A 24,741-nucleotide genomic window follows, 5' to 3' on the forward strand; every position below is an offset into this window, starting at 1 on the left:
AAACATCTCTGGGAAAGGGTTTGATATTCCTGACCACTAAGTGAAGATGTGCAGATTGCAGATAAGTCTCCAATATCTCCACAACCTCTTCAGAAAACTTTAAATAAAGCTCTGAAATATTCATATTATGTACCAGGGCTTTTTTTTTTAAGATACTCTCCTTGTGTTTCATGTTCTACATTTATCCTTCAGCAACTCCTTTACATGACATTTTTTCCCCCATCCATAAAATCAATACACCCTGTCTCTGCAGTGCCAATAGATACAGTATGGAAGTAGTAATTACAGCAGGATGGAAGGAAAATATACTGCATATGGGAAAAGGAGGCATTGATACACACTCCCACAGTTAAATTTACAGATGATACACTGCAGGGAATCATCATAATCTACCAAAGCAGTGTTTTATCCATAAGAATACTGCTGCACAGGTAACCTCCACATAAATTTTGTAGCTTGAACATTGGCCTGCACAACCCTGCTCAAAAGTGATCACAGAGTCTCCCTAAGCAAGCTGCAGAATTCTGACACCTGGCTGGCTGGCAGTGAAGGAAAAAACCCAACCAGCCAGACTGCTTTGCTCTGGACCACCTTTTCTGCTTTTGAGACTGGAGCATCACCACTCTTCCAAGTGTCAGCAGTAGTGGCTGTAGGAAGGAGTAATTTGTACTCCTTGGTGAGGAAGCTGTTCCACAGCTATCAGAGCTGTATCAGAACTTGGATGTCTCCAGTACAGATGCTGATGTGATGCTATAGGTCTGTGTGCAGGGAGTTAATTTGGAAAATTAAATAACCAATCTTCTATACCTTCATTTGTACAGGACTGTGTGCAATCAGTCATAGAATAAAGGAGATGAGCACTGTACAAATTAATCCCTTCTTTCTGGAACCTCAGCTCAGTATCAGAAGAGCATTACCGAGAGAAGGAAGCAAAAGAGACTTTCCTGCTCCTTATGGAAGATTCAAGCAAGTTTGCTTCCTCACAGGAGTTTTGGTGAGGAATTTGGAAAAAAGTTACTACCCTGGTTGCATGGATAAAAGGAAGAGATGTATCTTGTGATGATACTGAGGTGGGGAGAGGCACAGGGATGGCATTCTCAGGGCTCTGCTGGCAGTGGTTCATGCCCGAGCTCCTGAATGAGGCACTGGTGACATTACACAGAAACTGAGTCCCAGACAGATCCCTTCAGATGTCCCTGCACTGACCTGCACCTTGTTCAGAAAGCTGAGCAAAGCAGAAGAGATTTTCCACAACTGTGTACTTTGAAACAAACTGGAGCTGAAGAACTTCCTTGGCCTCATAATCTCACTAATTAAAGGGATAATGCAGCTTCATGCTGACTGATTTAAAATGAGAGTTTGTGTACTTTATAAAACAATTGTTTCTTCAATATGAACTCTTCAATTGGACAGTTTAGAAAACTGTCCATTAGAAACATTAGAAAAAACCTGCTACACATTCTTGTGTACCTGCTCAAGTAAATGCTTTATGCAAATAAGTATTTATCTAATCACAGTACTTCCAAACATTACTTTTAACCATTTATTCCCTGTCTACAATGTATTTTTTCTTGTGCTTAATGTTTATATGACTTAGACATTTTCTTTTACTCAAGAAAACAGATTTTCACAGACTGTTCAAGAAACATCCCTAAAATTTGATATTTTAAAGAAATTATGGATAAAATATTCCGTTAAAATACCTTGAGTCCTTGATTACACAATATGATTGTGTAATGTATTGATGATGTATTGATCCAAACAGAAGAGTGGATGTTCATTAAATCACTCAGAAAATTTGGTGAGGAAAGTTCTACCTTTTAAACATTTTTTTCTCTTGAGAAATATTCCAACAATACCAATTTATTCAAACTAATTCCTGATATACATTTATATAGCAAGTTTGCCAAGTGTCTTTCTTTATATCTACGGATCTTCCCACAAGAGATGACTTGTTGCATTTTATCAGAAATTTTCCTTTACTTTGTAGTGACAAATAAAAGTACAGTAATTTCACGAATACAAGCCGCAGCAATTTGACAAAAATTTTGGTGGAAACCCGGAAGTGCGGCTAATAGTCCGAGGCGGCTAATCTGTGAATAATTTTCTGACATTTAAAACCCCAGACGTGCCAGCCAGGGCGCTGAGCCAAGCACCTGCCATTAAAAACCGGCATTCCGCGATTGTTACAGTGTTACTGTGTTGCCCTGGCTCCCTACAGGCGGCACGGGGGGCGGGGAGAGAGGCGGGAGAGCTCTCTTTCCTCCTCTGCCACAGGTCAGGGGAGAGACGGGGGGAGTCCGCGCCACCATTGCCGCCGCTCGGAGAGGGGGGGAGGGCCGTGCCGCCATTGCCGCGGCTCGGGGAGGAGAGGGGGGGGGCTGCACCGCCATTGCCGCGGCCCGGGGAGGACGGGGTGGGGGGGGCGCGCCGTCATTGCCGCGGCCCGGGGAGCCGACGGGAGCCTGCGCCGTCATTGCCGCGGCCCGGGGAGCCGACAGGGGCCCTGCGTCATCATTGCCGTGGCCCGGGGAGCCAACGGGGGCCCTGTGCCACCATTGCCACGGCCTGGGGAGGACGGGGGGGTGCTCTGCCCCCACCCTCCGCCGCCGTCGCGGGAGCAGGGGGTGCTCCGTGCCCGGCCAGCGCTGCCGCGTGAGCAGGGCGCTCTCTCCGTGCCTGGCCAGCACCGCGGTGTGAGCGGGGTGTGCTCTCCGTGCCCGGCCGGCGCCGCGGTGTGAGCGGGGTGCTCTCTCCATGCCCGGCTGGCGCCACAGCAGGAGCGGGGCCGGGGCGAGCGAACCCAGAGGCGGTGACCAGCCCCGAGTGGCAGCGCCGGGCTGGGTCACCTGGCCCCGTCAGCAGCCCCTAGCGGACCGAGCCTGCACAGCCTTAGTTGAGCCAGTAAACCCCCTGCCATGCCGCAGTTCTGTTAGTATTTGGCAACTTTGTTGCATGCGGGCCCTCGCTGCGAACGACAGAGCGGCTTATATTCAGGTGTAGCTTATTTATGGACAAAAACCGAAACATTTGCCAACACCCAGAGATGCGGCTTATACTCAGTGCGGCTTGTATTCGTGAATTTACTGTAATTATTTTTTCCCTCCTTAGCAATTTCCTCTCCACGTCCATTCAAATGAAGGGAGAGCAAGCACCTGAAACAGGCAAGTCTGTGTTTGGCATCAGACTTCCAGATGCAAGACATGTTTTTGATCTTTGATTTTTCTGTGATTAAAAACCAGAATCTTGCAGAACTCTGCAGTATGTTTTATTTGCAGGTTGACTGACACAGTCAATGTCTTTCATCTCAAAAAAGAAGGTGAACACAGACGCTGCAAGTCACCCTGTAGCAATTAGGGCAAATATCTCATTACTGTGAGTTTTATTCTGGTTGTGTCATCCTTGGTGTAAAAGAGCTAAGTATACAAATTTGAGTGTGAGTTTTCCAAGATTTATTATCTGGTTTTTCTGAGGTGCCTGCCCCATATGCTAGAGAGAGAATGTTAATGGTGGCACTGACCTCCTTGTTAGCCAGTGTCCTCCCTGCTGGTGCAGCCAGCATTCTGCCAGGCAGAGCAGATCCCTGCCCTGCCCCTTTTGGAATCATAACAGCCACTTAATGAAGCCAGCTTCATTCCAACCACACATGACATTTGTGTCCTCTGCAAATGAACCTTCAGTGTGTAAAATCAAAAAGGATTTAAGAAATCTCAGGGTAAACGTCTATTCACTAACTGTACAAAAAGAAAGGACAGGGAACAAAGTATAATTAAATACGTCTCTTAGTTTCTTATTCTGCAGTCCCCTGATGAGATCTTCCATGACCACAGTGCTGGTCCTTTTCCATCAGAAACCACTCTCATTTGAAATTAATCTGGCTATTCACCTGCACAGATTCATCTCCTGTCTTACTCTTAAAAGACACTTGACAACTCTGTCCCATACCTGAAGACTTTTACACTACTGCAAGATGGAGAGATAGTAAAAACAATTCACTGGTGCAGTCCTTTACAGCTCTTAGTGGTACATATATACATATGAATGTATGAGATATATAAATATGCATATGCATACATACACACAAACTTTGGGGCTTTTAATTGCAAACTAGAGTGAAACATTTGGAAACAGCATTGTAGAATAGTTATGTATTTCTAAAGCTTTAAAGTAAAAAGGGAACACTGTTTTTAGAAAGTCAACATGGTACAATCACTGAAATGAATAAACTCTAAACAACTTATATCAATGTGAATATTTTCTTAGACCAATTTGTACTATTTTAGTTGTAAATGTTCTAGTTGTAAAGATTTCAGGGTACTTTCAACAGTTCCTACTAGAATAAATTGATTTCAAAACTATTAAAGAAAGAGAAATTATCAGAGCATACAGAGATGAACAACATTTTCAGAAACTAAGCGTTTAATAACTGAGTTGGAAACTGAAACTAAACTACTGAAGTGATACACAGCTAATGAAAACTGATACCTGTTAACTCCACTATTAAAGTTATTATTGATATTCCTTAAGGTACCAAATAACAAAGTCTTGGTAAGTAATAGAAGGGAAAATAATATATATAAACTTATAATGGTCCCATAAAGAAACTTCCATGGGATTAGGATGAATGTTGGTTCTTCTTCAGCAGTAAGGAAATTTTTCCTGGCCATTAGTCTTGCTGCCTCATATAAATAAACCCAGTTACCATTATTTGAGTGTAGTGCTCTGGATTGGGCCATCCCTCTTTCCAGGCTTTTCTGGACTGAGGGCTGGTCTCCAAAGAAGAGTTATAATGGGAGCAAGGCAGTGGCCTCTTGTTTCAGAGGCAATATTCCCTTCTGAAGCTGTCAGAAATTGATACCCAATGAAGGAAGTAGCACTGTTGCCAGCAGAAATGAGACAGCCAGGAGGAGAGCAGACCACTTAAAATGCTTTCCAGGTTCCTCTACTGTTGTTACAAACCAAATAATTTCTATTTTATCTGTTCTTTGTTCTTATAATATTTCACTACTTGTAACAGGAATCTTTACTGAACAGTAACTCATCCTGGTGTATTATTTCCTTTTTTTCCTATTTTTTAAAATGCCCTTTATTTTTTTTTTCTATTAACACCAACTGATCACGAATTAACAAAAGGCAGAAAAGTCCCCTGATGTGAGGGTATAAAAAGAACAAATAAAACTATTAAGGATAATGTAAAGAACTTTTCTTCAGAGATGCAGCATGGCCACCATCAGCTTGGATTTGTCTTTGAAAATCTACAGCTGAGGAGAGCAGGAAAAGCAGGGGACGAGAGGCACTGTACCTCCCACCACAGATGTTACAGCTTGTCAGGCTCAAGAAAATATTGCCTTGCTCCTATCAGGGTGGAAAACTGCTCCTATCTAAATGGAAATTATGATTAATATTTTGAGATGAATACACTTTCTACTGAGTAATGCAACACGGGAATATTTTTTTAGATCAACTTGAATCAACTGGATCTGAGGAATAAAAAGATAAACCAAAATCTTAGCCAGAATAAACACTACGAGCTTAATTTTCTGCCTCCCAATTTAAAGGGCTTCCATGATTGTTTCATTGATATGCCAAACATTGATCTACACTGATTTGTCAGTATAATTTTTCTGTTAAATTTCTCTTTAAACTAAAGAAGCTACTTAAATGCTATATACCCAAATGAGTATATATATATTATCTGAGACGAAAACCTGCAAAGACATGGGGAGATCATGTCTTTGGGAATTATTCACAACCACAACACATTTACCACTTAGCAAATAAGAATAATATTAAAGAGAACTATGAAACCCATCAGATTCAAATTTTTGATTTTCGACTATTAATGCATTTATAAAGCATGAATATATGCATTTATAAAGCATGTTTTGTTTCCCTATGGTAGGCATTATGTTCCTGAGGGCATCACTAGAAAGGGAGCACAGGGAATAGGGATGTTTTCATGTACATTGAGGCCCAAATTGTGTCAGTCTTATTTTCTTGCATTATTAATATCCTTTCCAAAACGGAAAAGGTATGGATTTTGAACAACTTGACTTCAAAGGGGGCTGAAACAAGTGTTTGGTCTGTGAGTTTGTTCCCTCCTCAAGACAGGACACATAGAATTCTACTTCATTTCACTCATGAGGCCTCATCATTCATCTTTGAATCTTATCTGGAATTTAAATCACTTTCTCATCACCAGAAGCTGCCTCTCAGGTGACACATGCAGGGATTCTGCCTGTTAGCTATTTCTATTAAGAGATTTGCAACAAACCTTTTTTTTTCACTCTTTGGAGGGCTCTATCTGTAAATGTAATTGTGGTCATAAACTAAATGAAATGCCCATTTAACACACCTCCTGAAACACACCTTATTTGCTAGAAAACCAAGCAAATAATTTTCAGTTTATTAATAATACTTAATCAGAACATAGTCTTAATTAAAAAAACCCCAAAACTATGAGAGTTAATACAAAACAAGACCTGCAATTCTTTCCATTACCTCTCAAATATAAATATATGGATTTTATTCATTTTGCTTTCTAGAAACCTGGTTGAAATACTAATACTCAAATGTTTAAAGGTTACATTTGAGTCGGGCATCTTGACTGCCTGCTGCCAGTCAAGGACTGAGAGAACTGAAAGGTCCTCAGGAACTGAGAAATTTTGTCTCTCTGAGCATCAGGAGGTTGCATAAAGGAAAAGGAGGCTGTCACTGTTCAAAGCAGAATGATACATCCTTCCCTTTCTGCTAGTGTCTGAACAAATAAAACACGTGGTTCAGGTAGCTTTTAAGATGTTATAGACGTACAAAGAGTGGGATTAATGCAAACTAGACCCCAGATATAAAGAAAACAGGGTAGTTGGGGCTTGTTTGCTTTGAAGGGCAAACACTTGTGCTCAGCTCAGAAATCACCTCCTGAAGAGAGCTTCTGTCTCCTCCTTCACACACAGTCGCACCAACTCACAACACTCACTTTGTCAGACAAAGGACTACACTCCCTTATCGATCCACATCCCACAGGAAGTGTTATGTGCTGGCATTAATTCATTAAACATACATCCAGTTGATGCCTCAGCTCTCAGCTGCCATCAGGGAAACACTGGGGTTCCCAGGCTGGTCTGCACACAGAATAAAGCCTACCGAGATCCTGCCCGGGGCTGTAGACTTGTCCTTTGCTGGCTCTTTGAAGGCTCCCATCGCTTGGTAAATCCCTCTTCAAAGGCTCTTATCTCTGAAGGAAGTGCTGAGACTGCTGAGCACGTTTAAAGTAACCCTTGCAAGCAAAGGCAGATGGAGCTGACATGGGTGTTAAACATCTCTTATAATTACCACTTTTTGGGAAAGGTGATTTACTTAAACGATTATTTGCTCTGTTGAAAGCGCACAGAGCAAATCGAGGATGAAAGAATCCCTGCTCTTACACAAGTCTCACACTGAATTTAGAGGATCTCTACAGGGAAGCATGGGGGGAAGCTCATGCACCCCCAGAGCCCACTACTCTGGGAGGTCTGGGATCCTGCAGCACTCTGAACTGGAGGCAGCTATACCAGCAAAAAGGTACAGCAGAAACAGAGATTCCTTCCCCATAAAGATTAGTCTGGGATTTACTTCTGTTCCAGCAGACAATTACGACATAATGCAGGGGAAAGCAAATGCTATTTTGTTTTTAATGCAGCTAAAAGGTGGCAATGAGTTGTACTTGGCTACCTTAATAATTTCTGTAAAGTGAAGAATGGTTGTGTGTCCATGTTGCTGTATTTATACATAGAGGTAAGTCAGAATATGATACAACCCAAATATTATGCATTGTCTCTTTAGTGGAATGGGGACTGCTGGGAGTTCAATTACAGTTTAGAAGACTGATGATATATTATATACCATAGGAAGGTACAGTAATTTCACGACTATAAGGCGCACCCTTTTGACTAAAATTTTCCCTCGAACCTGGAAGTGAGCCTTATAGTCTGGTGCGCCTTATCTGATCTACGAAGTTGCGCAATTTGCCAAACTGGAAGTGTGAGCTGTGAGCCGTGGGGGGAGCTGGTAGTGCCATGGCAACTGGGTGGAGGCGGGCCTGGGGGCCCACGGCTGCCGGGTGAATGCGGGCCAGGGGGCCTGCGGCACCACCCCTCTCGGGTCCAGGCAGTCCCGGGGGCCCATGGCTGCCAGGTGAATGTGGGCCCGGTGGCTCGCGGCATCACTCCTGCTGGGTGGAGGCGGGCCCGGGGCCCCATGGCTGCTGGGTTGAGACGTGGCCTCGGCCAGCAACTACACGGGGGGAGCTGGGGGCGCAGCCTCGCTGCAAAAAAAACGTGCTCCTTATAGTCCGGTGCGCCTTATATGATCTACAAAGTTGCGAATTTTGCCGACTCCGGGGGGGTGCGCCTTATAGTACGGTGCGCCTTGTGGTCATGAAATTACTGTAATTAGTTATCAGTTGTATTTGTGACTTTGCCAGAGAATGCTGTTATTTTGTCAATATGCAGCTTGCTTCTAGTACTAATCATGATCATGTTCTTAGTGCTTTTATGGGAGAAGACAAGTCAGCATTGAGGGTCTGTGACCCAGAGTAGTTCTGGGTTGAGGTTAGGGACATGAAACAAATAGATTGTGGCAAGACATTTTCAATATCAGTGTTGCACAATCCCTTAAAGTTTTATGGATCACATTAAAGTGATTGTTTAAAGGTTCAAATATTTATTCATGATTGAGCTAAAATTTTCCCAGTGAAATGTTGTTTTCCTGACTGGTGAATGGGTGCTGAAATTATTATTGTTAGAAATAGGACAACAGGTTCTTCAGGTAAAAAATAAACCACTTAAAAATATTCCTTTTTAGTTTTTTTAAATAGGTCAAGTACTTGCCTTCAAAATTCTAAGTAACTTAAAAAAAATATGAATATTAAGGACAAAAATTCCAACATGCTTCTCTCAAGTATATAATTACCAACCCAGACCAAGTCATATGGAAGTCCTATGTGACATGAAACAACTGTAACTGCAGAAATAAGGACAATTGTGAATTATCTGCTAGCTGAGGGTTGTGTATTTCTGAAATCCAAACACAATTAGTCCATTTGGGCTAGGAAGTGACTGTCCAGGAGAGCAAGAGCAGCTCTGCTCTTGCAGGAAGGAATCCAAGTGTGACATTCATCAATGTCTCTTATTACCTGAAGGCAACTGGATATTTCCTGTCATCTCTGTGCACACAGGACTATCAGCGGTCTCCTATTGCACTCACTCTAGAGTCAGATTAATACCATGATTTTATGTTTGAATTCTAAACACTTTACTTTTATCCCAGTTCTCCTTCTATTTACTTTAGCTCAGCACTGGGTGGTAAGTTACTGCATGAATTTTCATTAAATCAGCCACATTTGGTTAAATATTTATCATATGGAAAACGAAGGCTGAATTTGAAATCAGAGTCTCTGTTCTGGCCATGGAATTACAGCAAACCCTCACTCGGGAGTGCATTAAAATCCAGGGATGGTGGCAGAGGTGCCTCAGGGAGAGAGGGCATGAGGCCACTTAGGAAAGAATAAAAAATGCCACACAGGCAATGCATGCAATTACAGCAACTGTAAATTCCTCTGAACAGGTCTGAGTCCACAGGTTAATTGGAGGGAACAAACTGGAAGGGAATAGACTGAATCAGTAATGAAAGGATCACTGTAAGATTGGAAAATAACTCAGCGAGACCCTGGACCCTGAGTAAATGCTTAAAAAAAATTTACTGCAGTAAAATTCTGGAGTGTCTAGAAATGCCATTAACTGTCCATTTGAAAGAACACTAAAGCAGGGGTAGGAAGATCTGTGCAATATCAGTTGGCAGCTTTTTGTCTGTTTTCAAGAAGTTGCGAGAAAATTAGAAATAGAACTTCACAGGTTGCTGTGAGGATGTTTTTTAATTGGAAAGTTTGTTATAATACTCTACCAGAACTTGTGCAACTTCTATGGCATAGTGATGCTTCTTTTGGGAAATTTTCTTGCTGATGGAAGTTTGTTATGACTTTAATATGCAAATACTTAAAAAACCCCTAATACTAAAAAACATCACAGCTATCAATAATACCAAAGAATGCCAGGAACTTTCCTGAAATTACAATTCAATAAATTGCAATTTCTAACATTAAAGTTGCACTTAGAATTTCATTTGAAAACAATTTCTGCTAATGGAAAATTCAAGTGAGGATCCTGCTTTGCCTGCCTAGGAAGTTTCTTCTGTAGGGTTCATTGCCTGCTTATACAGAACATGCAACTCTGAAGTAGAAAAAGCTTTCAAGACATTAAATTATTCATAAAGAATTTCCATTTCCTAGCCATCACTAGTACTGCTACAAAACTGTAAGTGGATCCACAATTATTTGTAACCTAATCAGGTCGTAATTGCTAATGAGAGAATGGTTAATGTTAAATTTTGAAGTTATCCTGGCTCTGCCATGCTCTGGCAAAGCTCACAGATCCAAGCACAGTTTGAAGAGTACATTTATAACTGGTGGCATTGAACAGAAAACCTGCACAGTTACCCTGACCTTATTTAACAGCTGCTCTCTCCCTTTATCCTCACACAGTGAATATCCATTGGTAAGTAAGAAGAGGTTTGGAATCTCAGCCAGTGCAGATTCACACCAATGAATTCACACTGGCTCATCAGCTCTGCAGATGCCTAGTGCAGCCCTCGGGAACTTTTTACTTTCTGCAGCACATTAACACAGTAATAACATCAAAGTTCAATATGGTCAATAGATAGCAATTCTTCTGAAAGGTCTGGTGAATGCAAGAAAGTGTTTATAAATCTATGCCTTAAGAAAGTCAATATCTTTAGAAAAGTAGACCTCTTTATGAAAAGTGAAATGGATCTTTCTTCAAATTCATGTAAATCATGCACTTGGTTTACCCACCACAGTCACTCCTAATACATTCTGGGAGCTCTATAAATAAGAATATAATTTTTGATGACCTGTGGAGGTGGTGCAGTGATAACTGACAAATCCATAGTACAGCTAAATGGCTTCTATAGTCTTAGGTGGGGAGTTGTTTATATGGCTACTTTCACATGACAAATGCCTGATATAAGTTTTATTAAACTACCAGCAACCATATTAATATATTTTTAGAATATTAGGCATTACTTAGAGAGTAATAGGTAAAGCTGGAAGGAATTTTAAGGGGATATATAAAGTGCATCACTCTCTGTGCCAGGGTTGCATGATGTACACCCACTACAATTTCAATAATAAATATAAGAAAATAAAAATTTAGTGCATAAAATAGAGAAAGGGAAGATTAGGAGATCAAGTTCTTATTTGGTGCAAGTAAATAACTGCATTAGAAAATGCAGCTTTCAAATAAGAACCTTTCTATTTAAGGTACATTCACTTGTGGCAGTGACACAGGACACTTCACTGCAGTGACAGGAAGAGTTTGCAAACTAATTTGTATGCAAGCTGTGAGCTGGTTTGTAGCCTTGACACTCCTAATGTGTAATACTGATTTTCACAATGGGTTCAAAAATATGGATGGCTTAATTACAACTTTAAATAATGAAGTTGCTTAATCATGCTGATGGATAAAGCACCTGAAAAGCCTGATTATGTACTGCAGCTGCAGCATGTCTTTGTGCTGCCATGCTGTAACTTCCAGGTGTCTTTGTAAATTAGATCAGTAGTTCACTCATGATGAAATCATTCTATTATAACCCACCTTTCTTGTTGCTAAATTGCATCAAGAAAATTTGTCAGTACAGTAACACTTGCTGACTGAAGTTAGGCAGCAGCCTGTGTTGAGTTTTTAAATATAGAACTAGAAAGCTGCTCGGTTCTGCATTTTCACATAATTTTTCATCATGTACTTGAAGATATGCCTTTCTAGGCTTTGACATTGTCAAGAGACTACCCAGATGTTGAAGTAAATCCATGGAAAAACACCACCATACTTTATTCCTGAACTGCAGACATTCAGAAACCCCTGCTCCAAGGCTGGAATAAACAGTTCATGCACATGGATAAACGAATTTATATTTATTAATACACAACCTCTTTGTCTCTTTGAAACGATGAAGATGTCAGTCCTACCTTTGTGAAATGCTTCAGACACCACCTGAAAGCCAACCTGCTTTTCTTTTAAGCTCAGTTTCCTGAGGGGCCTCAGGAAATTGCCCAAGTAATGGCTCTTGAAGATTTCCAAAGCAGTTTGTGTATGTGTTGTACAAATTCTGGTGCACAGGTGATAAATTACAGACTGTGTAAAAGAGAAATATTAGAAATAGCTAACAAATAAGAGAGCGAATGTGACTGTTCACCTTCAAATCATAGTTTCATTGGGAATTTTCATTCTAGGCTTTAAATTTCGTGAGTTCCTTGAGTACTGCAAAACCAGGGCATTAACAGAAACTTTAATCCAGCTTGTATAGGTGTATTATTAAAACCCACATCAAGATTCTCTCTAAGAAATGAAATTATTTTGAGGGCCTTCTCACAAGATGTTTGTTGGGGGTTGGGAGAGTTTTAGAAATTTTTCCCATTATTATGTTAAACTGGCTGGGGTGGCTCCACTTTAGCTGTTAAGTGCTCAAGACAAAGGGATGGTCGAGGGCTGCTTTGTCCTCCCTGAGGTGGGGGGACACTCACAGCTCGCCAGCCTGAACTCAGGAAGAGAGGTTGCTTTTCTCCGTGGTGGGACCAGGCCCCTGCACTCTGACTGCTAAGGTTTCCTGCTTCTGAGAACAGCGCTGAGAACCGGGACACCCACGGTGAGCAGAGTTCTTTCCTCACCCTTCTCACACCTGGGATGGCGCTGCAGCCTCACTCCCCTGCTCCTGCAGCAGCCGCGACTGAGAGGCTGCCTGCCCTGCTCCATCAGAACTGTGTGGACGAGGAGGGGCATCTGTGACTGGAAAAAGGGACTGGAACTGAGTTTCGTTCTGTTCTGTCACTGATATTTTTTTTCATAGCTGATGTTGTTTTTTTTGTTTGTCTTGTAGATATGTCAGTAAAGAACTGTTATTCCAAACCCATACTTTTTGCCTAAGAGTTCCTGAATTTCCAAATTATTGTAAACTGGGAGGGAGGGAATTTTTCACTATCCATTTAAAAAAAAAAAAAAAACCGAAACAAAAAAAAAACTCTAGCCTTTTTCTTTTCCTGGCAATACTGTCCCTGTAAACCAGGACAGATCTTGGCACCCAACGTGGGGCACAAGGTTAAGGAATAACAGTTCTTCAGTTGCCTAGGATTGTCTTTTTGTGTGCTAGCAACATGTGGTCCAGCAACATGTGGTCCAGTTTAATATGGTTTGGGCTGCACGTCTTCATACATGTATCTCTCCCATTTGCAAACCCTTACATAAACATAGGCCCTATAACTAAGGCTACTGTGACTGTTATCCAACTTGCTTTATGGGTTGATAAGGTGAGGAATTCATGGATTTTTAACTTCCTTTGGACAGCGGGTACATGGATTCAGGGATACCACACACTAACTGCATGTTTTTGGAGATACTTTATTAATGGCACCTACTGTGAAGGAATAACACCAGGGGAAATTTTCTCCCAGCCCTTCACCCAGATTATTAGGTCTATCCCACCAGTTTTTGAAAGGTTCAGATTTCCTCTGAATGCTAATGATATCATTCGGTGGCTGGTGTTACTGATAGGTTTGTCTTACTTAACATTTAGAGATAAGGGGAGATTGAGCTAGATAACAACCCTGATAATCTACTCCAGGAAATAGGGATGGTGCTGCAGACATTGACCCTGCCCCAGAGACTAGGGATGCTGCCCCAGAGCCTGACCCTGCCCCATAGCCCACCTCAGAAAGGAACCACCTGGAGTGGGTGGGAGTTCTAGTGAAGGAGATGAGTAAGATGAGCCAGATGATGAAGGAGTACCTCTCCCCAGCTGGTGAGAAACCCTGCCTTAAAGGGGGAGAATCCAGTGATGCTGTAGTGGAACCCATAGATGTTACATCTGCCCAGGGTCCAGCTGAATTGCAAGGGCACTCACAGCCAGCAGCAGTTGCCCCTGTAGAAACTAAGAAGTCTAAAATGAAAACAAAGCACCTAGACAAAGAGGACCAGAGAGAAGGGCCCTCACAACCAGCAGGGGAGCCAGAGGTTGAAATCATCACTGAGTCCCTGTCTTATGAAAATCTCCACAATCTGTGGAAAGATATTGCACGACAGGGCCGGGAGGCTTTCACAACTTGGTTACAGTAAATTCACGAATACAAGCTGCACTGAGTATAAGCCACATCTCTGGGTGTTGGCAAATATTTCGTTCTTTGTCCATAAATAAGCCGCACCTGAATATAAGCCGCTCTGTTGCTCACAGCGAGGACCCGCGTGCAACAAAGTTGCCAAATACTAACAGAACCGCGGCATGGCGGGGGGTTTACTGGCTCAACTAAGGCTGTGCAGGCTCGGCCCACTAGGGGCTGCTGACGGGGCCAGGTGGCCCAGCTCGGTGGTGCTGCTCGGGGCTGGCCGCCGCCTCTGGGTTTGCTCGCCCCGGCCCCGCTCCCGCCGTGGCGCCGGCCGGGCACGGAGCACCCCCTGCTCCCGCCACGGTGGCAATGGCGGCGTGGGCAGAGGCCCCCCCTCCTCCCCGAGCCGCGGCAATGGCGGCGCGGGGCCCCCGTTGGCTCCCTGAGCCGCGGCAATGGCGGCGCGGGCTCTCCCCCTCCTCCCCGAGCCGTGGCAGTGGCGACGCTGGGCCCCCGTCGGCTCCCTGAGCCGCGGCAATGGCGGCGCGGGCTCTCCCCCTCCTCCCTGAGCCGCGGCAATGGCGGAGCGGGCTCCCCCCCACCTCCATGAGCCGCGGGGCCCCCCGTCTCTCCCCCGGGCTGTGGCAGAGGAGGGAAGAAGAGAGCTCTCCTGCCTCTTTCCCCGCCCCCCGTGCTGCCTGCAGGGAACCAGGGCAACAGAGGAACACTTTGTAACAATCGCAAAATGCCGGCTTTTACTGGCAGGTGCTTGGCTCGGCGCCCTGGCTGGCACGTCTGGGGTTGTAAATGTCAGAAAATTATTCACATATTAGCAGCCCCCGAGTATTAGCCGCACTTCCGGGTTTCCATCAAAATTTTTGTCAAATTGCTGCGGCTCGTATTCGCGAAATTACTGTACTTTGGGTCTGGGACCTCATGGGTACAGGTGTGCACTTGGATGGTACAGAGGCAAGGAATTTGGGATCCTTGTCCCAGGACTCAGGTGCGGACCAGATATTCGTAAGGGAGCCAGGACCACTTCCCCTCTGGGACTGGCTTTTAATGAGTGTAAGAGAGAGGTTTGTCAACAAAGAAAGAATGCAGAACCACCATCATAGAATGCATTGGAAAACCCTTGAGGAAGGGATCCAACAGCTGAGAGAGGTGGCAGTACTGGAGGTACTCTTTGAGAGGGATGGACAGCATGACAATGACCCTGACAAGGTCAGGTGCACAGGGCACATGCTGTGGAATCTGGCAAACCGAGGGCTATCTCAATATACCACCTTCATTGCAATGATTAATGCTGATGAGCACCAAGAAACAGTGAGCTCTGTTGCTAACAAGCTTAGGGATTTTCACAGTATGATGAATAGTGCAGTGCAGGCCCAGGTTTCTTCCATAGTCAAGGATTGCATACAGGCAGAGGTAAGAGAGGAGATGAAGGAAGTAAGGGGGATGAGAGCTGACATAAGTGAGATGAAGGAGGAGATCAGGAAGATCAAGGCAGCACCAGTGCGAGCCTCATACCCAAGGTTGCAGCCCAACGCCCCCCAGCTAGTGGAAGAGGGTACACCCCACGAGCTGACCTATGGTTTTTTCTGCGTGACCATGGGGAAGACATGGGAAAATGGGATGGGAAACCGACTTCTATCCTGGCAGCACGGGTGTGTCAACTCAGGGAAGGAAACGCTAACCGAGGGAGCTGCACTAAAGTGAAGGTAGCCTCAACCTCCCATAACCAAAGTGCTGGGCATTACAAAAGGGAAGATGATCTGTCAGACCCACTTGAAGGAACCTCCACTATGTATGTTCAGGAAAGGAATAATAGCCAGGGCTAGAGGGGCCCTGCCTCTAGCCAGGGAGAGGCACGGGATAACAGAGTCTATTGGATGGTGTGGGTCCGACGGCCTGGCACATCAGAACCACAAGAATATAGGGTATTAGTTGATACTGGTTCACAATGCACTCTAATACCATCAGAATATGTGGGGGATGAGCGTGTTTCCATTGTTGGAGTGACGGGGGGATCACAGGAATTGACTTTGCTGAAGGCTGAGGTGAGCTTGACTGGGAAGGGCTGGCAGAAACATCCGATTGTAACTGGCCCAGAGGCACCGCACATTCTAGGCATAGACTTTCTCAGGAGTGGCTATTACAAAGACTCAAAGAGATTCAGGTGGGCTTTTGGAATAGCTGCTGTAGCAGTAGAGGGCATTAAGTAGTTGAACACCTTGCCCGGACTGCCAGAAAACCCATCTGCAGTGGGACTTCTGAAGGTGGAAGAGCAACAAGTGCCAATTGCCACCTCAACAGTGCACCGCCGGCAGTACCAGATGAATCGAGATGCCGTGATCCCCATCCAAAGATGATCCGTGAGCTGGAGAGCCAAGGGGTGGTCAGTAAAACCCACTCACCCTTCAACAGCCCCATCTGGCCCGTGCGCAAGTCTGATGGAGAATGGAGATTGACTGTGGACTATCGTGTGTTGAACGAAGTGACTCCACCACTGAGCGCTGCCGTGCCAGACATGCTGGAACTCCAGTACGAGTTGGAGTCCAAGGAAGCAAGGTGGCATGCCACTATTGACATTGCCAACACATTTTTCTCCATTCCTCTAGCAGCAGAGTGCAGGCCTCAGTTTGCCTTCACCTGGAAGGGTGTGCAGTACACCTGGAATTGTCTGCCCCAGGGGTGGAAACACAGCCCCACCATCTGCCATGGACTGATCCAGGCTGCACTGGAAAAGGGTGAGGCTCCAGAACACCTGCAATACATTGATGACATCATTGTGTAGGGGAATATGGCAGTGGATGTATTTGAGAAAGGAGAGAAAATCATCCAGATTCTGCTGAGACCCGGCTTTGCCATTAAAAAGAGTAAAGTCAAAGGACCTGCCGAGAGATCCAGTTCCTGGGAGTAAAGTGGCAAGACGGACGGTGTCAGATCCCCACTGAGGTCATCAGTAAGATCACTGCAATGTCTCCACCAACCACCAAGAAGGAAACACAAGCTTTCCTAGGTGCCGTAGGCTTTTGGAGAATGCACATTCCCGAGTACAGATTGTGACCCCTCTCTACCTGGTCACCCATAAGAAGAACGATTTCCACTGGGGTGCTGAGCAGCAGCAAGCCTTTGCCCAGATCAAGCAGGAGATCGCTTATGCGGTAGCCCGTGGCCCAGTCATGACGGGACCAGAAGTGAAGAATGTGCTTTATTCTGCAGCCGGGAACCATGGCTTGTCCTGGAGCCTTTGGCAGAAGGTGCCAGGGGAAACTCGAGGCCGACCTCTGGGATTCTGGAGCCGGAGCTATAGAGGGTCTGAAGCCAATTACACTCCCACAGAGAAGGAGATCTTGGCTGCCTATGAAGGAGTCCAAGCTGCCTCAGAAGTGATTGGCACGGAAGCACAACTCCTCCTGGCACCCCGACTACCAGTGCTGGGGTGGATGTTCAAAGGAAAGGTTCCCTCTACCCACGACGCCACCGACACCACATGGAGCAAGTACAGTAGTTTCACGAATGCAAGCCGCACGGATTATAAGCCCCACTTCCGGTGCCTCGACAATGTTGCTGTCTTTGTCAATAGATAAGCCGCACCCCGAATATTAGCCGCACTTTCGTTCGTCGCGAGAATCCGTGCGCAGCTTTCACAAATTGGCCAATTAGTAACAGGATCGCGGCATAGCGGGCTTTACTGGCTCGGGGCGGGGCCAGGAAGGCTCGGCCCACTCATGGTTGCCGACGGGGCCGGGTAGCCCAGCTCAGCGCCACGGCTCGGCGGGGCTGGCCGGGTGGTGCTGCCGCCGCCGCCGGGCTCGCTGGCCCCCCTCTCCCGTCAGCACCGCCCCGTTGCCGCGTTCCCTAGCCCTGCCTGTGGGCTGCCGCCGCCGCCGCCCGGCTCACCGGCCGCGCCGCGCCGCATTCCCTAGCCCTGCGGGCGGGCTGCCGACGCCGCCGCCCGGCTCACCGGCCGCGCCGCACCGCGTTCCCTAGCCCTGCCGGCGGGCTGCCGCCGCCCGGCTCGCTGGCCGCGCCGCGTTCCCTAGCCCTGCGGGCGGGCTGCCGACGCCGCCGCCCGGCTCGCCGGCCATGCCGCGCCGCGTTCCCTAGCCCTGCCGGCGGGCTGCTGCCGCCCGGCTCGCTGGCCGCGCCGCGCCGCGTTCCCTAGCCCTGCGGGCGGGGTGCCGCCGCCGCCCGGTTCGCCGGCAGCGCCGCGCCGCGTTCCCTAGCCCTGCCGCCGGGCTCGCCGGCCGCCCCCTCCCGTCTGCACCGCCGCCGCGTTTCCTCGCCCTGGCCGGCACTGCAGGCCCCCGCACCGCCAGGCTCCCCCACGCTGCTGGCCCCGATTCTGCTGGGCTTCCCCCGCTGCCAGGCAGCCCCACCCGCCGGCCTTCCTGCTTCTGCCATGCTCCCCTGCACTGCTAGCCCCAGTTCTCCCAGGCTCCCCCGCCCTACTGACCCGGCTCTGCCGCCCCCCTGCCCCACCCTGCTAGCTCAGGCTCTGCCGCCTGCCCCCCACACTGCTGGCCCCGCCTCTGCCAGGCTTTCCCACCTCTGCCGGGGCTGACCGGGCTCCAGCTTGGCTTGGGGCTGCCGCGGGCTCTCACTTCCGTGTTGGCAGCTTTTAGAATTTTGTTAATGTATTAGCCGCCCCGGAATATTGGCCGCACTTCCGGGTTTCCACCAAAATTTTGGTCAAATTGGTGCGGCTTGTATTCGTGAAATTACTGTAGATTGCCCTCATCACGCAACGCGCCCGCATCGGAAATCCGAATGGCCCTGGGATTTTGGAAATAATTACAAACTGGCCAGAAGGTGAAAACTTTGGTCTCGCTGATGACGAAGAGCAAGAATAAGTGAGCCGAGCTGAAGAAGCCCCACCATATAACCAACTGCCAGCAGATGAAACACGCTACGCTCTTTTCACCGACGGCTCCTGCCGCATCGTGGGGATGAACCGGAAGTGGAAAGCAGCCATATGGAGCCCCACACGACAGGTTGCACAAGCTACCTAAGGAGAAGGTGGATCAAGTCAACTTGCTGAACTCAAAGCTGTTCAGCTGGCCCTGGACATTGCTGAAAGAGAGAAGTGGCCAAAGCTCTACCTTTATACTGACTCGTGGATGGTAGCCAATGCTCTGTGGGGTTGGCTAGAAAGGTGGAAAAAGGCAAACTGGCAACGTAGGAAAAAAACAATCTGGGCTGCTGATGAATGGAAAGACATTGCCACCCGGGTAGAGAAGCTACATGTGAAAGTTCGTCACGTGGATGCCCATGTCTCCAAGAGTCGGGCTAATGAGGAACACTGACACAACGAGCAGGTAGATCAGGCCTCAAAGATAGAGGTGTCAAAAATAGACTTGGATTGGCAACACAAGGGAGAATTGTTCCTGGCTCGATGGGCCCATGATGCCTCAGGTCATCAGGGCAGAGATGCCACGTAAAAGTGGGCACATGACCGAGGGATGGATCTAACCATGGACAGTATCTCTCAAGTTATCCATGACTGTGAGACGTGTGCTGCCATCAAGCAAGCCAAGTGGGTGAAGCCCCTCTAGTATGGTGGGCATTGGTCCAAATATAAGTACGGGGAGGCCTGGCAGATTTACTACAGTAATTTCACGAACACAAGCCGCACCAATTTGACAAAAATTTTGGTGGAAACCCGGAAGTGCGGCCAATATTCCGGGGCGGCTAATACATTAACAAAATTCTAAAAGCTGCCAACACGGAAGTGAGAGCCCGCGGCAGCCCCAAGCCAAGCTGGAGCCCGGCCGGCCCCGACAGAGGTGGGAAAGCCTGGCATTTCACACTAGGCTGTAATGAAGAAATCAGAAATCCAGAAATCCACATCAGTTTGTAGGGAATACTTCAGAGGGGACCCAAGGGAACTTCTGTATGTCATAAGCAAGTTTCTGGACAGCCACTGTGACTGGTTTGTCAAGATTTTGTTATCATCAGTGGTAGAGCAGTTGCATTAAAAACTTATATTAAACAAACTTCTTCCAGTTGGAATCTCAAAGAATATTTTTGGCATTTATCATCACTGGTGACTCATTCTTGTGCTACCAAAAACTGTTTTGAAGCAAGACACTGAATAAATATTTGTCAAAATAGCATCTAAAGATGGAAAGTGGCAATAAAGTGTGTCAGAACAGGGTTGTAATGGAAGGCACTTGAAGTGCCAGGAATGCTGCAAAGACTTTTTAAGTCCTGGAATTATTTAATCTCTGTTGCAGAATTAGTGATTCATTTATCATTTCTCTCTTACTGGCTCTGCAGGCAAACACCTCACTGATTTGTTTCTGCAGTTTTATTAAAGGTGCATGCATAAAGCAGTGCAGGCCTGTGTACCAATTTCTAAAGTAAGTGTTTAAGAGCATAAGAAACTCTTTTGAGCTTCAAGTAATAGACAACTAAACTCCATCATAAAAAAAAAAATTTAAAAATTACTTCAAACAGAGCATCATTTTGAAAAGGATGGGACTGGCAAGCCTGAGGGCTTTTACCTAGAGGAGAAATGCACAGAGATGATGGAAACTTGCAGCGCCCTATCTCTGTGTACACTTACCCCTCCTGGACAGAGATTATTGGGTATTTTCTGTAAGTATTCATTTGTTTTCTTTCTCTCTGAATCTCTCTTTCTCGAGAGAGACGCCACTCACAGCTTTCATTATATGAAGGGTGCTCTGCTCAAAACTGAATGCGCACAAATAACAATTCTAGACAATGTCTAATAATCCAGCATAATCCAGCATAAAAGGACAGCTTCCAGGCATAAATCCTGTTATTTCATGGAAATATCCAATTTAAATATATAAAAAGGAGTCCATATACCAAATCAATTTTACTTTACCCTCTTACCATGTAACATAAATTCCTTTGAAAGTCAGTTTCTGCACTACCTTATCCTTGAGCAGGTGCTTCATTTTGAAAAAGGAGCTGGGAGTGAAGGGCTTGACTGGGCACAACTGCTTCCTGCAGGGGAAACCCCTAGTGTGTGTGTGGCCACTGAAGTGGTGAAGTGCAAACCCAGGCCTTGATCCTTCAGCAGCTCTGTGCCCACACAGACAAAACACACCCCATTTATATTGAGCTAAACCTTCTTCTGTAGTTCCTATTAGCAAAGGAATTGTTTCGAGTTTTTTACAATGAAAAGCACTGCAGATTATTCCAGATGGATTATTCAAAGCAATTTATTTCATCTTATTAAAGAAACCATAACTTTCAGCATGTTTATCTGGTTTTTGCTGACTTAGAATGACTCCACATCATGCACTGCATACCCTGTTTTTAATGGGATCAACAGTAATTTTTCCTCTAGTGTGAAGACTGCAGAATGATAACATCCTGAAAATAATGTTGCACTGTGAAAAAAGTACCTGAAAAAATTGTTCATCTCTGGCTCAGATACCTTCTCCCACTAAAAAAGTGTTGCTATCCTATTGATTAATGAGAAGAAAAGTACCTTTTGTCTTGACTGTCCTCATATTTGTATGAAAAGTATTAAAGTATGAGAAAAGAAATTAACATAAATCTTGACGTCATGATATTAAATTTAAACTTTTGAATGGGAAACTCAGTACAAAGGTAACGATTCTGAAACAAAGGAAACACCTGGGCTTACAAATAGGAGTAAGTAAAAGGGAGCAACCTCCTCGACCTGGACATCTATTGCAGTTTTTATTACCCAGCTTTACAGACCTGACACCGATTTTCTTTAACATTGCTCTTTCCATACCTTTTATTCCAGATTACTGCTAATGGATTCTCTCACAACTAAGACAATTTGCAAAAGAATAAAAGTGGGGAAAATCCCAAACTGTACACATTTATTTTTTTCTGTGTTTCTTATAAATAACAAGGATACCCTCAGTAAAAAGTCTGGTATCTGTGATTATCAGCACCTGTTGCAGAGGTCCTGCATCAGCAGGTCCCTGGTAAAGGCATGTCTGCCCAAGGCTGTGGCACTCTCAGATCATGGAACAGTGCAGAAAGTGAAAAATTCTCCTAGCAAAGGCCATAAATGGAACAAATAGGGCCAAATAAATTGAAAGCCACACTGGAAATAAATCCTTAGGTTATGAACTAACTTAAAGACACGGTCTTCCCAGAACTAATTTGGCAGACACTGTCCTGTGCAGGTTCCAGACACTTCTTGTGCAAGGCAGTCATGGTGTTCAGAGGCTCCAGATACACTGCTCAGGTGCAGCTGTGTAAAATGTTCTGTGGATCCCTGTATCCAAACAGGACAAAGCCTGCAGCTAAGGTGTGTGCCCATACTCACTCACCACAGAAATAAGATCTAGACAATTAAATTCACTGGAATGACAATAAGCTCACATTCCTGGTCACTGTCCTGAAAGAATGAGGAGTCTCATGGAGTGGATAGAGCCCAGAGCAGCTGGTATCATAAATTTTACTGCTCTGCAGTGAGAGTGATAAATGATTTCAGCAGTTCAAGCTTCACCCTCTTCCAAGGTCACTGGATTCCTCTCAGCAAAAACAATCTCTAGATTGTTGCACTTAAAAAGTGAGCTCAGCAATAAAGTGCTCTGCCACATATTTTCCTCTGCTCTGGCTGTGCTTGGAACCAAGCCCTGGAGGGTCTTGTAGAGTTATTTCTGCCCTGTCCTGTCTGCAGAGCCCTGTCCCACAGGGCAGGTAGGGGAACAGGGACAGCAGCTGGGCACGGCTCCATTCCCAGGCTTTTCTTAACACAACAGAAACAACAGGGAGTTGGAGGGCTTGCCACTACAGAATGAACTGTTCTGAATGTCAGATTTCCAGAGGTATGTCAGTGTCTAAATATGCAAATAATCAACTTATACTACTCCTAAAAGTCTAGCCCAGCTTCTTTTCATATTGAGAAGGATCCTAACTTGTTTTATGATGTGGTTTTAAAATACCCTGTGCTTTCTAAGATGGACTACTCTGGATATAAAGTCAGAAGAAGGTATCATTTTATTACATTATAGTGACAATTTCTCACTGCCTTGTCTTCAAAACCATGTAAGTTCCTTCCTGGCCATTATTCATGTATGTTTTATTTTCAGATTTTTTAAATTTACCATATAGGCCAGATGGGGCATGAAGAAGAGATAAAGCAGCAATTTTTATGAGGTCCCTTCATGACAAAACTTACAGCAGTATCACCATGACAATATAAATTTATCTTCATGAAAGTCTGGGCACACAACCCATAACAAACTTTATTTATTCTTCAATCTTACTTTCTTTTTCAGCTATAAGCAACAGCTGAAAATATAGTGTGGAAATCAATTGACAGCAGCTGAATTAAATGAAATTAATCAAGTGACCTAAAAAAATATATTCTGTCCCTAGTTACCATCATGCAGTTTTCAGTAGTAGTTAGGAAGGTTCATGGCCAAATTACGAGAGTCACACACAATTTTCATTTATTGAGAGGACACTGGTTCTCTCTCATTGTAAAGACACAGAAGTTGACTGCATTCAATTTTCAAAATCAAAGTATTTCCCAAAAAATTTGCATTATCATTAATTTAGATGTTTAGTACAGAGTTTAGAAATACAAGTCCATCTTCAGCACTCAGAACAGCCTTATCTGAGCTGATATCAGTTACTCCTGACTTGCAATCTTAAATATGATTTAATTTCCATTTGTTTTGCGACACTGTAAAATTTCCTATTGAGTACAGCACAAAATGATTCCAGACTGGTTAGTGTAAATGCAAAGAGAGTGCTATTACCACTACAGGCTTTCTTACCACACTCATATGATAAACATGATGGAGATCTCATTCTTATATGCATTTAGAAGGTGAATAAGAAAAGAAAACATTCCTACATCTTCAATGACACAGTTTGTACTCAAAGACAAGAAGAAATTTGCTTTGAAAAAATAGTCCTTTGCTGGTCTGTCTTCTTTCATCCATATGATCCTTATCACCCAGACTTAATAAATCTATGAAAGGCAACTCGTATCTCTTTAATAATAATTTTCTTGCAATATACTCTTAATAATAAGACGAAATTATATACACCACAGCAGATGAAAGAAAAGGTCTGTGGATTGGATTTACAATATAATAGAAGTGCCTTTCTGTGTGTCAGCATACTCTTTACTGAAAAGGTTTCCATCATTCCCGTTGTGCCAATAAAGCAGATTTTAAAAAAATGATAAATGATAAAAAATACAATGTCACTCTCTCTACTGCCAAAGGATATAAACTTCTATTTACCATTTAAAATGGCTCAAAAAAAACCCCAAAAAAACCAAACTAATGCATAAAATGACAAAGTTAACTCATGTCTCTCTTTTTATGTGGATCCTAATTAGAGTTGTAACAACCGCAAGTTGCAGGGTAGTTGCAAGAGATTTCAGACAGACACTGGACAGACTCCAGACAGACTCTGGACAGCTGCTCTGGGATCTGGGATGTTCCCTGTGCTATCTAGAGGGGCTTATGAGGAGGCATCAGGGATTGGGGATCAGGGATCTGGGTGGTTCCCTGTGCTCTCTGAAGGGCTGAGGAGGAGGGATCAGGGAT

General features: G+C 44.9%; 1 protein-coding gene across 1 annotated transcript in view; it reads right to left on the reverse strand.

The window, feature by feature from the left end:
* The window catches only part of CLSTN2 (calsyntenin 2), a 213,844-nt gene that overhangs the window by 40,959 nt on the left and 148,144 nt on the right, over nt 1-24,741 (reverse strand). The window lies entirely within an intron of this gene.

This window comes from Catharus ustulatus, chromosome 10 (assembly GCF_009819885.2).
Source record: "Catharus ustulatus isolate bCatUst1 chromosome 10, bCatUst1.pri.v2, whole genome shotgun sequence".
Lineage (NCBI taxonomy): Eukaryota > Metazoa > Chordata > Aves > Passeriformes > Turdidae > Catharus > Catharus ustulatus.